General features: G+C 48.0%; 1 protein-coding gene across 4 annotated transcripts in view; it reads left to right on the forward strand.

Moving 5' to 3' along the window:
- Positions 1–12,582: 12,582 nt before the first annotated feature.
- Azin1 (antizyme inhibitor 1) overlaps positions 12,583–14,522 on the forward strand; it is a 30,759-nt gene continuing 28,819 nt past the window's right edge. For all 4 annotated transcript variants that reach the window (XM_060389576.1, XM_021650956.2, XM_021650955.2 and 1 more), the window contains exon 1: positions 12,583–12,940. The gene's annotated coding sequence lies outside the window, so the exon portion shown is untranslated. The remainder of the gene's footprint in view (positions 12,941–14,522) is intronic.

Genomic DNA, 14,522 nt, shown 5'->3' on the forward strand with positions numbered 1-14,522 from the left:
AAAAAAAAGAAAGAAAGAAAAAAATCAACCCATCAAACAAAAAACAAAAAACAAAAAACCCAACCATTCGTGGGCCTGGGTGGGTTTAGATCAGCAGCAGAGCACTTGTGTAGTGTCCACAGAACCACAAAAATTAACTCATTTGTTAAGCTCCCCTGACACCACACAAAATAAACTCATAAATATGTATATTCTAGATACTGATGTGTTGTTTGCAGTTCTTTTCTCCCAGTCTATGGATGCCCTGTTACTCTTTTGTTTTGTTTTTATTTAGCTAAATGTCTTACACATGTAAGAAAAATGCTGTACTGCTGACATATGCGTGAGCCCAGCCTGAGAGGTCTCAGGGTAGACTTGAACTCAATAAGTAGCCACAGATGACCTAGAACTTCTGATCCTCTTGCCTCGTTTCCCAGGTGCTCAGGCTTCAGGCATGTGCTCCACGCCCAGCTCATGACATGTGGGAGACGGAAACCAAGGTTTTGTGTATGTTAGGCATCACTACCCAGCTGTGCTCTCCCCCATTCCCGACTTCATTATTCTGCATTATTCACCGTTCCCAGCGTCTTTAGCTGTGATCATTCTCTTGCCCAGTGAATGGTCTTGACATTGCTCTCGAAAATCATACAGTATTTGTGAAGATTCATTTCTGGGCCTGCTATCCTGTTCCATTGGCAAATGTGTCTGCCTGGTTTGATGAAGTGATTTACAGAAAGCTTTCAAGTTAGGAAGTATGAATTGGGCATAGTGTCCATGCTCCCAATCCCAGCATTCAGTAGGCTGATGCAGGAGGAGTGAAGGTTTTAGGCAAGGACTGGGCATATAGCTCAGTGATAGAACAATTGTCGAACATGCATTGGTTAAAAAGAGAAAGTTTGAGGCCAGCACAGGCTTCAGAACAAAGCCCTCCGGATGTTTTTATTTTATGTCCATTGGTGTTTTGCCGGCCTGGATGGCTATGTGAGGGTGTCACAAGCCCTGAAACTGGAGTTACAGACAGGTGTGAGCTGCCATGTGGGTGGTGGGAATTGATCCCGGGTCTTCTGGAAGAACAGCTAGTACTCTTAACTGCTGAGCTATCTCTCCAAACTGCTCCTGCAGTTTTGTTCTTAGGGCATAGATTTATACAGCCCAAGCTGACCTAGAACTATGTAGCTGAGAGTGGCCTTGAACTCTTGGTGTGCCCGCCTCACCTCCTGAGTGCTAGGGATTATAGGCATGCACCAGCATACCCAGCTTCCATTTTTGTTCTTTTTTTTTTTTTTTGTAAACATGAACATTTTATTCACCCACAAATCCCATTATCAGATTAATTGCAGTGATTTGATTTGACAGTAACTCATACTCTTTTTTTTTTTTTAATTTCATAATGAGCAGGAGAGATGGCTTAGTAGTTAGGACATTGGCTGCTTTTCCAGAGGACCCAGGTTCAATTCTCAGCATCCACAACTGCCTATAACTCCAGTTCCAGGGGATCTGACATTGTCGCACAGACAGGAAGGCAGGGAAAACAACGATGCACCAGCCCTTCCTTCCATCTGCCCTTTACCCTCCTGCCTGCCTCCCCACCACCCCGCCTGTCCCTGTCCTTGTCTTCCTCCCTATCCCCTCACCCCCATTTCCCAAGTTTGTTCTTATTCAAGGTTACTTTGGCTATTCTAGGTTTCACATGAACTTTAGTCTGTTTCTGCAAAACAAACAGAATCCCCCGGATTTGGGCAGCACTTACTTGAGGGAGACTATCTCAGGAACAGCGGGGAGCTCTAAACCTTAGCCCTTGGAGGTGAGCAAACACAATGTGTGAAGGCGGGGAGATGCCCAGGTAACCCACAAAGAGCCTCACTAAGGGAGACAGACTGCAGCTGGGAAGAACACACACCTCAACCTGTCACTGCTGGAAAAGGGTGGGGGCAGCTGGAATTACCAGGCACCTTTAGTGATGCGCCTTAATTTATTTATTCATTTATTTATTTATTCATTCAAGACAGGGTTTCTCTATGTAGGCTTGGCTGTCCTGGACTTGCCTTGTAGACCAGGCTGGCCTTGAACTCACAGAGATCTGCCTGCCTCTGTCTCCCAATCACTGGGGTTAAAGGCCTATGCCACCACGCCCAGCAAGTGATAAAAGATACAGAGTTTGAAGCTGTAACTTAGAAACTAATTCTGAAGAAGATCGGTACTAACCAGGTGATGACAGTAAGATTCCAAAAGCTACAGGCAGGGGCACACTGGGGTGGGGAGCTGGAGGGCCTGACAGTTGCCTTAATTTCTTATTTATTTTTGAAGCAATGATGTGGCAAAAGCAATAGCATGATGGAGCTGGGACAAGACCACCCCTGACCTCTGCACAGGGGAAGCACTAAAGCTTTCCACCCTTGTCTCCTTCAAGGTGTCAGTAGAGGAAGCAGCCAGCTTTCAGTCAAGGCAAGAAGCTGGACAGGGCTAAGTCACTTTGTTCCAGCAGCACAGCAGAAAAGATGGGAGGAGGCAATGGATGTGAGGAGGCACCACTCTGTCATTAGGGAAGAGAAGTGGTGGCTTGGAGGAGGCACTGTTGCTTTAGCTTCTATAGAATGAGAGCAGGGGATTTTGTTTGGGAATCGTGGCCCTTAAGGACCCACAGAGACCCGTGATGTCAGGTTGAGCACCAGAGGAACAGAGCTCCTGGCATCTGCACATGGTGTTAGATCCATACTAGGATACCGTGCGTGGTGTTAGACTGAGCTGGGACGCCTCGGCTATAGGATTCAAGCAGACAATGAAACAAGAGTAGATTTCCAGATGCAGACACCAGCATGGATAAACCAGACAGCCTGAAGCAAAATATTTGTGTTGGGGTTTAGAAAGATGGCTCCCAAAGGTAGGGCTGAGGTTTGGGGAGCCTTCTGAGCCAGCAGGGGTGTCAAGACATTCTTTGTAAACATCAGGGGCCTATGGTTTCTTACCAGGGGAGGACAGTGAAAATAGCATTTAAGATTAGTGTTAGACACACCTATGCAAAGTGGGTTGGGCAGGGAGAATTACACTTTCTTCTGATTTTACAGCTATCCAAATATGACATGGTGGAGAGAAAAGATAATGTCAAGATTAAGGACACACCATTCTTGTCCAAATGTAAGTGTTGGAAAGAAGAGAGAGAGAGTTGAAAAGGTTTGAAACTAGTTAGGCATGATGGCAAATGCCTTTAGCCCCAGCACATGGAAGGCAGAGGCAGGTCAGTCTCTGACTTCAAGGCTAGCTAGAGCTGCAGAGTGAGACCCTGACTCAAAATAAAACAAAAAGTTTGAAATTAGTTGGGTGTGGGAGTTCACACCTCTAACCCTAGCATTTGGATTCGGAGGCAAGGAGCATTGACGCCTTGGACTACATAGTGGAAGGACAGAGCTGACCCCTGGAAGCTGTCTTTCGTCTTCCATATTAGAAGGACACATTCAGACACTAAACAAAAGGAGATCAAAAAACAAAAAAGATCACATGAGAGCGTGCATACCAAAAGGAAGGATCCCTTGGGACCATTTTAAAAGCTGCTGTCACGATATCTAACAAATATATTAGCAGTCTTTCTCCCCTCCTCTCCTCCCCTCTCTTCTTCTCTCTTCCCCTTCTCTCCCCTCCCCTTCCCCCTCCCCTCCCTGAAGGAAGTGTGTGCATCTTGAAAACTTGACATGTCATTTCCAGTTGTTTTCTCTGCTTTGTTCTTGCTATTGGAGATGTGAGCTCTTAGCTGTTCCTGATGCTATGCTTAGTGTTTGCTGCCACGATTGCAAAGCTGCGATGGTGATGGCCATGGACACATCTCTTGAGAACACCGTAAGCCCACATAAGCCCACATACGCCCTTCCTTCTGGACATTGTGTTCGCCACGGTATCTTGTTGCTGAAATAGAATGGAAACTAAGATGGTCTCTCTTGCTGCTTCCCAGGCTCTGGAGAGACCCTCTGTGCTAGCAGGTTTGTGGGCTTCCGAGCCATTCTGCTGTCATTGTTTCCAGTCTGGCTGTAGGAGTGCTGGGGTTATAGGTGTGTGCTTGCATGTCTGGCTTTTTGCACAGGTTCCAGGGATCAAACTAACCAGATTTGTCCTGCAATCACCTTTACTGGCTGAGCCATCTCTCCAGCACCTTGTTTTGTTTTCTGAAACATGGTCCCACACTTTAACCCAGGCTGAGCTGTCCCTAAGTGCATGGTGAGCCTTCTGCCTCAGGATCCCCTATGTGCAGCAAAGCCTCTTCCCTCCTCCCTAGAAAAGAAGAAATGGTCAATGACACTAAAATGGTCACTCAAGGGTTAGAAGCACCCTGATTTTAATATGGATATGCGAATAAACATAAGTTCTTTTTATGTTAGTATGTGTTTAAAATATTGCTAATAAATACATCATGATTAAGGAAGAACAGTGTCCAAAGGATGCCTTCTGGCCCAAGTGCTATCAGTACAAACATCCCCTAGGTAGAGTCTAGAACAGCTGTCTGCTGCGTGAGACATTCTCTGTCACTGCCGGTGACTGGGAGTGAGTCATCAGAGGCCGTGCTCGTGACTCCGGTGACTCTGCACCCAGTGCTCTGTGCAGTTGAAGAGGAAGGTCAAACACGGCATGGACTCTAGGGAAGACACGGAGGTCGGAGCTATCACATTTCGTTGTAGACATGTATTACATTCTCAAATACAAAATTATACAAAAAGTGAAGTTCTTGCCCTCAATAAAATACGTTGTTCACAAAGGTCAGATGATAATTGTTGCATCAGACAAGATTTCCAAAGGCCCACAGGAAGGCACAAGCCAAACCTGGTGGAGGCTGAGGAGGTACCGAACTGCCTGTGTGGCTGGGCTCTCACTGACCGTACTGGGGTCAGTCACTGCCACTGCTCATTTACCCGCTGGGGTCTGGCCTTCTACGGCAGAGTGACACAAGCATCAATGTAGCTCAGCTGCTTGTTTCAGCTTGGCTCTGTCCATTAGATGTCTTTGCATTGGGACAGTGTTTCACTTTGCAGCTCAGGCTGGCCAGAGGTTTACCAGGCTGGTCTCCAAGTCAGGATCTTCCATCATCTGCCCCCCAAGTACTGGGATCACAGGCCACATCAGGCATTTTTCAGAACAGAAATCTGATCCTTTCCATTCGGCCAGGTGGTCTTGAGCAAGTGGCACAACCTTATGCTTCTGCTTTTGCCTTTGTGAAAGAGTAAAGGATGGGCTATGTGACAAGATTGCTGAAGAATTAATAGCATACAATACTTTAACATAGTTTTGAATACCTCTGTCTGATCGCTGTGAAGAGACACCATGACCACGAAACTCTTTTAAAGGCAAACATTCAGTTGGAGCTGGCTTACAGTTTCAGAGGTTTAGTCCATTATCATCATGGCGGGAAGCAAGGCAGAGAGCAGGCAGACACGGTGCTGGAGGAGCTGACAGTTCTATATCTTGATCCACAGGCAGCAGCAGGAGACTGTGTCTCATACTGAGTGTAGCTTGAGCATATGAGACCTCAAAGCCCACCTCCAAAGTGACACACTTCCTCCAACAAGGCCACACCTACTCCAACAAGGCCATACCTTCTAAGAGTACTACTCCCTATAAGCTAAGCATTCAAACACATGAGTCTGTGGGGTCCATTCCTATTCAAACCACCACACCCCTCAGATAGTGTCTGCACACACACAAGCACGCACGCTCGCACGCACGCACACACGCATGTGCGCACAGATTTAGATGTGGATCTGCCTAGGCTGGCCTCTGGTTCCCAGTCTTCACCTCAGTCTCTCTAGTAACATATTACAGGCCTTTCCCAATTACAGTTTCCATTTTCCTTCTAATCTGTTATACCATTCTTTTTTGTTGTTGTTGTTTTTATTTGAGACAAGGTTTTCTCTGTACAGTCTCAGCTGTCCTAGAACTTGCTCTATACACCAGTCTTAAATTAAAAGATCTGAGCTGTGTGTGGAGGCGCACACCTGTAATCCCAGCACTTGAGGAGGCAGAAGCAGGTGGATCTCTGTGAATTCAAGGTCAGCCTAGTCTACAAACTGAGTCCAGGACAGTCAAGGCTACACAGAGAAACCCTGTCTTGAAAAAATAATAATAATAAAATAAAAAATAAAAGATATGCCTGTCACCTCCTCCAAAGTGCTGGGATTAAAGACTTGTGCTCCCACACAGGGCTTTTATTATTTATGGTAATACATTTCTTTCTTTTTAAAAAACAAATATTTTAAGTGTGTAAGTGTTTTGCCTAAATGTATGTTTGTGCACTCTGTACATGCCTGGTATCCATAGGGTCCAGAAGAGGGCACTGGCTCTCTTTGAACTAGAATTACACATGGCTGTGAGCTGCCACGTGGGTGTTAGGGAACTGAACCCAGGTCCTTTGGAAGAGCAGCAAGCCTTAACTTCCAAGCCATCTCTCCAGCCCCCCTCTTTCTATACTTGATCTTAACCAAAAAGCTGAGAGTCAGTTCAACCTCTTTCTTTCATTCCCTTTTCCTCCCACCTTCTTCTTTTCTTGTTGTTTTTCAGTTTATTATTTTACCTATATGAGTGACCTGAATGAACATCTGTGCATCACATGTGTGCCTGGTGCCTGAGTATGCTGGAAGAGGGTGTTAGGTGCCTGGCAACCGGAATTACCGACAGTTGTCAGCCACCACGTGGGTGCTGGGAACCGAACCCTGTTGTTTTGACTCCGAGCCTCGGGGAGCCTAGGTGGCCTCAGATTCAATCCTGTCCTCTAATCTCCACTCTCCAAGCGCTGGAATCAGAGGTGTGCGCCACCATGCCTATTATGTACACTGCTGATGAACAAATCCAGGGAAGCCTGCATCCTAGGCAAACATTCTATCAACTGAGACACACCTTCAGCCCCTCAGGGTCTCTTGGCTGTTACTCATTTTGTTTTGTTGATGTGTGAATATCAGAGGACAACTTGGGGGGGTTGATTCCTACCATGTGGGTCCCTTGGCAGCCTTGGCAACAGGTACCTTTACCACTTCAGCCATTGGCCTTGATCCTATTATTAACAACAATTGAGGCGGCAGAATTAGTTCACAAGGCTAGACTACTAATTAAAAATATAGAACAAACCACAATTCGAGCAGAGTTGCTTTCAGAGCTCCTGTTTTCTAAGTCCCCACCACAAATGTTGGGCTATCTCAGGCAACTGTTTTGAGATAGGAGAGCTACAAACCTATCTGACTATGTATTATACTACCCAACAAACAATATACTGCCATTAGACAATGCCTGGCAGCGAGTACAAATGAAATTAATTTTCCAAGGGTTTCCTAGCTTCCAAAGAACACAGGGAGACATAACATCAGACTTACAGGTCATGTAAAATTCATTTAATTTGTAAAACTGATTATCATTTTGGCCTCTGACGTAGATATCGAAATCAGTCCTATTAAATTAACAGTGAGTAATCTTGTTTCTTGAAGTAGCAAAAGACGTCAGAGTATTGCTTATGACTTGCTTATCACAGAAACCATCCAGGTCACTCAGGAAATTTACAGTGCTGACCTACATCCAGTGACACACACAGCCACTGAAATAAAACAGGACAGTTTTAACTTCTCATGCTTGGAACTGAAACTGGGATCCAGCGCCCTTTGTCTGCTGTGCGTACTGTCTGTGGGTAGATGTGGGCCGGGCTGATGGCTGACGCTGGGAGGTAGGGCATCTCTAGCCTGGAATGTCACATGACCCTACAGATCTGGCCCTACATTTTATATAAATAGGTATATAATAAAAGTACTCATTATCCAAGGTGAAAACCAACCCAAGTAAGGAAATTACGTCTGTCAAGTAAAGGGTTACTCTTTTTACATACTCACTTTAGAATGAATAGTATATGGTCTGAACTTTATAATTTTAACAAAATATACTATTCAATTTTTACTATAAAGTACTATTACTTGTGGTATATGTGTGTGTATACATACATGTGTGTGTGTTTGTGGAAATCAAAAGACAACTTGAGGGCATCAGTTCTAAGTCTTAACTGCCACACACACACACAGTCTCAGGTTGCCCACACTAGCCTCTCTCCAATGTAGCTGAGGGTGACCTGGGACTCCTGACCCTCCTGTTCTCTTCCAGGCACACACGCAATGCTGTGCCTGACCATCAGAGATCTTCTGTTTATTTGTTTGATTGGCTTTTTTGCAGTACTTCGGATCCAACCTGGGGCTTGCACAGGCCAAGAAAGTTTTACCTCTGAGCTGCACACTCTGACCTCATGATGATTCAAAATGTGAATATTTTATTTGTTTCTGTAGAACAGGGAATCCTCTAGTATTTTTTTTTTGTAATAAAAATTTGCATTAACACTCCCCCAACAGGTTCTTCTCCATGGTCCAGGCTGGCCTTGTTTTACATTGCTGTAACAAATGGTCTAAGATGGAGGGACTGGACACTCTTGCTGTGAGATCTTTCAATAGGATGAGGAGGTCTTAAGAATGGGAGGGAGTGTGGAAACTGAACTTGCTCCTTCAGAAGGAACTCATTTTCTTCATTTTGCCATTCATCCAGTCATTCTACCTTCTGATCTAATCACATCTCACTAGGCCCCACCTCCTAACACTGTTACATCAGGGCTTAAGCTTTCAAACCACAGCTGTCATTAATTAGACTTTTTTTTCCCTCTCAACAACTATTGGTCACATTTACTTATGTGACTACATGAAATTTTTATCAGAGGCCAGTGATTTTAGGCTTATCTATTTTTGAGTGACTTTTATCTCTAAATTTATTCAGTCTTTTCTATCTATTGGCACAAAAGCAAGGACGTTTAAATAAATGGATCCAAATGACCTAAGTGTAAAAGTAATTATGATTTTAATCTCAGGGCTCTCTATTTAATAATATTTTCACTGGCACTATGTGTGGATTTGTGTATGAGTAACCTGACTTGGCAAAATAACCCTAACCCCAAACCTCAAACATAATTAAATGTGCTGTTCTCATTAGATAGCTATCATTCTGTTAGCTCTCCACCACCTTGTCTGTTCCACTGTAGTACAGTTTTCAAGTTTCTATTGTGTTCATTAAAAGGTAACATTATTCTCTCAGTTTGAATACACATGGCTACAGGGTTTCAATTAACGTTGCTGAATTCTTCCTGCTGTAAATGCTGGATTCGGCAGCAGCCCATTAGCCTACCACCCAGAAAGGTCAGCATTCCTGACTTCAGCTGTCCCTCACTTGAACCTCTGCAACCTCCTGGCCTCCTACTCCACTGAAATTGTGCAATGGAAAGTCTAAACATTTCAGACCCTTTCACCACTAATAACTGTATTTGGTTCTCAAATGCTCTTCCTATCAAAACTCAGCTCCCCCCCCCCCAGCTTTGTAGCATTTTCTAAAAGGAAGTAACTCTCAGGATTGTCTTTCCCAATACCTCTGTGATAAAAATACAAACAGTATGAGGCTGGAGTTTAACAACATTAGTTCATTTGCTAACACTAGAAGCCCCCTTTCATCCTGCTTTATTCTGTACTAGAGCAAACACCCTGCTCTTAAAGGCTTGGCATTACACTGTTGTAATTCTCTACTTCTTTGACTAGTCCTCTTAGCCTTTTCTGCCCGTGTCCGTTCTCCCTGGCGCTTCTCCAGGTATTGTGCTTACTTTCCATCTCCTACACACTGCAAAACTTCAACTGTGTTTATAATCAAGGCTCCCAAACTCACACCTAACGGGCTTTTCCTCTCCCCATTTCCAGGTGACTACCTGAACTTGGGATTCTTGACTTTAAGCAGGAGGATCGCGAACGCTTGTCATCCAGGCTGAACTGAAGACATTCTTTCTGCATTTTACCCACCTAGTGCCAGGATTGCAGGCATGGACCATCACATATGTTGGGGTTTTTGTGGGGGTGGGGTGGGAGTGGGTATCACTGTTGTTTTGAGACAGGGTCTTACTGTATAGACGTGGCCAACCTGGACCTTGCTTCCTGCCTCTGCCTCCCAGGGCTGGGATTCTAGGCATGCACCAACATGCTGAATTTCTTAGTAAGACTGTGCTTGTTTTTGCCCAACTGTCTACCTCTCTGCAATCCACTGACTAATCTTTCATAACATCTCTTTACCTGGATATGGTGGTATACTCCTGTAATCCCAGGGAAGCAGAGACAGAATTGAGAGGTCTGGGCTGCACAGAGATACCATGAATCAAATAAAAATAGTAGCATATCATGGGTATTTAGTCATATATGACACCGTGAGTATGATATTCACTATCATGTCTCTTTGAAATGTTTCTAGAATGAAGGCCAAACCCTAATCCCTCTTGATCTTAGCCAAATAGACTAATAGAAGTTTGTTTGTGTGTGTGTGTGTGTGTGTGTGTGTGTGTGTGTGTGTGGAGGGGGTTGAGACAGGTTTGTGTATGAGGGTAGGTGGGTGGGTGGGAGTGTGTGGCCTTGGCTGTCCTGGACTTGCTTTGTAGACCAGGCTAGCCTCAAACTCACATCGATCCACCAGCTTCTGCCACCGTGAGTGCTGGGATTAAAGATGTGCGCCACCTTTTTTAACAGAACTTTATTTTCCTGGAGTGGAAACAGAAAGGCCACTCACAGTTCTCTAATCCTCCCATTCCTGTCCTTCTTTCATCCGTTTCCTTTGCTGGAACGCTGGATCTTAGAATCCTGTTCCCTGGGACTCACCCTGGACTGTATCCTAGGAACCTTTCTCTGTTAGCTGTAGTTACTTCTTCCTTCTACTTAGTTCCTTGCAGCATTTACGTTGTTATCTGCCAACAATTTGTTTTGTTTCTCCTGCTAGACAGTAAGCAAAATGTCAAATGGTGTGTTCAAGGGGGAAGGGTCTCCTTGGGGACTTGCTCTGTTCTGAACAGATCAGAACTTACCAAAAGTGTCAGACTGAGCACGGTGGCTCATGACGTCGAATCGCAGTACTCTAGAGGTTAAATGAGGACTGACATTGAATTCAAGGCCACTACGTATTAAGTTTCTGTCTCAAACCCGGTGGGGCAGAGATGGTGGAGAGAGAGCCAAGACATGTCAAGAAAAATAGGGAAAAACAAAATCGGGAATTGAGCCCACAGCTCCCAGCTTCTACCTAACATTCTCTACCTCTGACCCATTCGGGCCCTACCAGATCTGCAAGGGATCTTTCTTCCTTTCCACTTTGATGATTTATTAATCACTGTGCCACCTAAAGATAAATAGAATGTAAGCATGTAGCGGGGAGGGTTCAGGGTTTTAAAAGAGCTTAACTTTGGAGGGGCATCCTAAACAGGAACAAGCCTGGAATCGCAGCCCCCTGAAGCTGAGGCAGGAAACTTGCCAAGTTGGAGGTCAGCGTAAGCTGCATAGTGAGTACCCTGTCTGCCCATCTCGCCCATTCGTTTATGCTGAGCCTGGAGTTTCAAAGCTTTACAGGGGAGGACGGACAGCAAGGGCTAAAACGCCCTTTGTTTTGTTTTGCTTTTTTGAGACAGGGTCTCACTTTGTAGCTCAGGATGTTCAGAAACCAGGTTGACCTCGAACTCAGAGATCCACCAGACTCTGCTTCTTGAGTGCTGGGATTAAAGGCATGTGCCACCACATCCAGCTAGAAAAAGGTTCTTAAAAGTGATAAAAAAAAAAAAAAGTTAAAAGGTAGATAGGTCGTCTTAATTTAGTAATAAAAGTTTTTTAAAGAATAGAAAAGCCAGGTGTGGCGGCATATGCCTTTGAAGCAGGCTTAGCTTGAGTTCAAGCAAGGTTAACCTTGTCCATAGAGTTCCAGGACAGCAAGGGCTGAGGAGAAACCCTCTCTTGATAAACAAAACAAAATAATAAAAATAAAATGATTACAAAAGGGAAATACAGGGATTAAAGAGATGCGCCTTGAAGTCCTGTAACTTTAGCAACACCGGCTCTGCTTTCATAGGGCTGGGTCTGACCGCATCAACCCCTTTTGAAAATGAAGACAAAGAAAAGACGCACTTAAATTTTTTTTTAACTGCACCATATTGCAACACGCAAACACCGAGGAGCGTTCTGGCGCGCTCAAAGCCTCTGTAACCACGCCGGACTGCTCGCCGCCGGCCACGGGGAACACCTTTGCATAAAGGAGCTCCCGTCCTGCGCAGAGGCGGGAGCCTCTCTCGGAATTCGGTCCCCGGGCGTAGTCCACAGCTCACACAGCCCAGTGCGCGGCGCCGGGAAAGCCCGGCGAGGGCGCCCACCCGCCTCCCCTGAAACACAGGTGCCGCCAAGCCGAGGGGACTCGGTTCGGCGCCGACGGCGGCCGTGGGCACGGACTAGCCGCGGGCTCACAAAGCGGACCGCTCGCGGCGCGCGGAGCGCAGGCGCGCCCTCGGCCCCGCCTACGCCGCCACAGCGCGCGGGGCGCCGCGGGCCGCGCGAGGGCGGGAAGGCCGCGGCCGGGCGGCACCTGCGAGGCCGCGGCCCCGCCCTGCGCGGCCCTCGCTGGGCCCCGCCCTGCGCTGCCCTCCTCTTCCGCCCCTCCCACATTCCCCGGCGGCCGCTGGCCCCGCCCCTCGCGCGCGGCGGGCCGGCCATCTGTGACGTCGGCAGGGCCCGCCCCCTTGCCATAAATACCGGCGTCTCCGGTGCCGCCTTCCCACACTCTCTGGCTTAACTCCCGGCCGCGGTGTTTCCGTCTCTCTCCCTGGTTGTCGCCCGCTCTGCTCTTCTCCTCCTTCTCGCCCTGCTGCTCTGCGGTGTGACGAGGCTGAATCCTCTCCCCATCCAGTCCGCGCCTCTCTCCCTCTCGCGCCGCTCCATTTCTCCGGTTCGGCTGCCGCCGCCGCTGCTGCTCAGCTGGTGTCGGTGCCGCGCGTTCCCCCCACGTCGTCCCCGCAGCCTATGGCCCAGGCCGCCTTGGGTATTTCTGCTCAAGGTAACCACATCCCTCTTTAAAAATTCCGCCGAAAAAGAGAAGACGCTTTACCCGACTCTTTGGGCCGTTATCTCACGTGAGTACCGGGCGCGGGGGCGCGGGAGGGTCGAGCGCGTCGGCCGGGCCATGCCGCCCGCGGTGTCCCCGCAGCGCCCCGCAGCCGGCGGCCTGGAACATGGCGGCCAGCGGCGTGAGTGGCGGCGGCCGGGGGCCCGGCGGCGCTGGCGCCTCGCGGCCCCGGCGGCAGCGGGCGGCCGCGGTCGGGCGAGGGGGCGTGTGCGCGTGGGGCCGCGCCGGGCCGGCCGGCGGGGGTCGCCGAGCCCCCCTGGCGGCGTGGGGCCCCTCCCGCTCCCGTGGCGCATCGCCGTTTCCGGAGAGGGGGCCCGGCGGCGGCCGCGAGGGCACGGGTCCGCCGCCGGCCCCGGAGTGCGTCCGCCCGAGCCCGGGCGGAGCGGCGGGCCGCGGCGGCCGGGGCGCCGGGTTATGAATGGAGCGGGGCGGGCCTCGAGCCGGCGCCGCTGACAGCTGGCGAGGAGGCTGGATTCTTGCGGGCGGGGGAGGGTGCGGGGCGCGCTCCGGGCGCAGGAAAGTTGACCTCGGCCGGGGCCCGGCGGCGGGGAAGCCCCGTTGTCAAGTGGCGAGCGGGTAGGCCTTTGGCCCCTTCTGGAAGCCTCGACGCGGCCGCCCCGCCCCTGCGGCTCTCCTGATTGGGCCGAGTCGCTTTCACTTACCCCAGTCACCTCCTGAAGCCTTCAGATTAGTCACCATGGCTTCGTTTTCCCGTCCTCGCCGTGTTCGCGGGGCAGAAAGAGGGCGAAGGGTAGGTTGATGGCGGCTCAGCGAGTACTGTGTTCGCTGCCGGCGGTTAGTGGTGGCCGAACGCGTCTTAACAGTATCACGTATCCTGAACGTGTGTTACCGGTTGAGAGGCGGTCGGGGACACCGTTTACAGCCTCGGTGGTTGAGCAGATTGAACTCAATTTTGTGGTGGATATGTTACGTTGTTTTTGTCCTGTTGTGTTTTACTATTGACGTGTGCTCAGTCTGGGTGAGAGCTGATTAACTCCCTTACTCAGGAAAGGATTATGTATGTGGACTGTGAACTAGCCTGGCAGAAAAGGTCTGACAAGAACTTGTACTGATCAGTAAGCCTTGCGGAGTTCGTATTAAGTAGAAAAGGGTGTTTAAATGAAGTTGTAGATAACAAAGATGAATCGAGTAATCAGTTTATTTCTCTCAAGGTTTTAGTATGACCCCTAATGAAGTCAGAATGGTAGCTCCAATTTAGATCCCCAGCTAACATTCTGCTATACTGGCCGTCACTGATTATTCTTCGTTACGGACATCAGAATACTTCACAGCTTCGACTGTAGTTAATTCCTGTATATTAAATACAGCTCCATACTTTGATATTTAAGAATTGGCAGTAAAAAAAAAATCTCATTACTTGTTATGTTTGGTTAGTTTTCTTGTTTGTTACAGGGCCCCACTTTGTAGCCCAGACTGAATTGCTGACTTACCCCCAACCTCGGCCTGGTGCTGGGATTATAGGCTTAAGACAAAGTCTGGCTTCTATTTAATAAGTTTTAATGAAGAAGTGATGCAGAGGATCGTTCAGGAAGTTTTTGAAGCCAGACTTGGCCACATAAAAAGCAAAA

The sequence above is a fragment of the Meriones unguiculatus genome, chromosome 8 (assembly GCF_030254825.1).
Source record: "Meriones unguiculatus strain TT.TT164.6M chromosome 8, Bangor_MerUng_6.1, whole genome shotgun sequence".
In the NCBI taxonomy this organism is placed as follows: Eukaryota; Metazoa; Chordata; class Mammalia; order Rodentia; family Muridae; genus Meriones; species Meriones unguiculatus.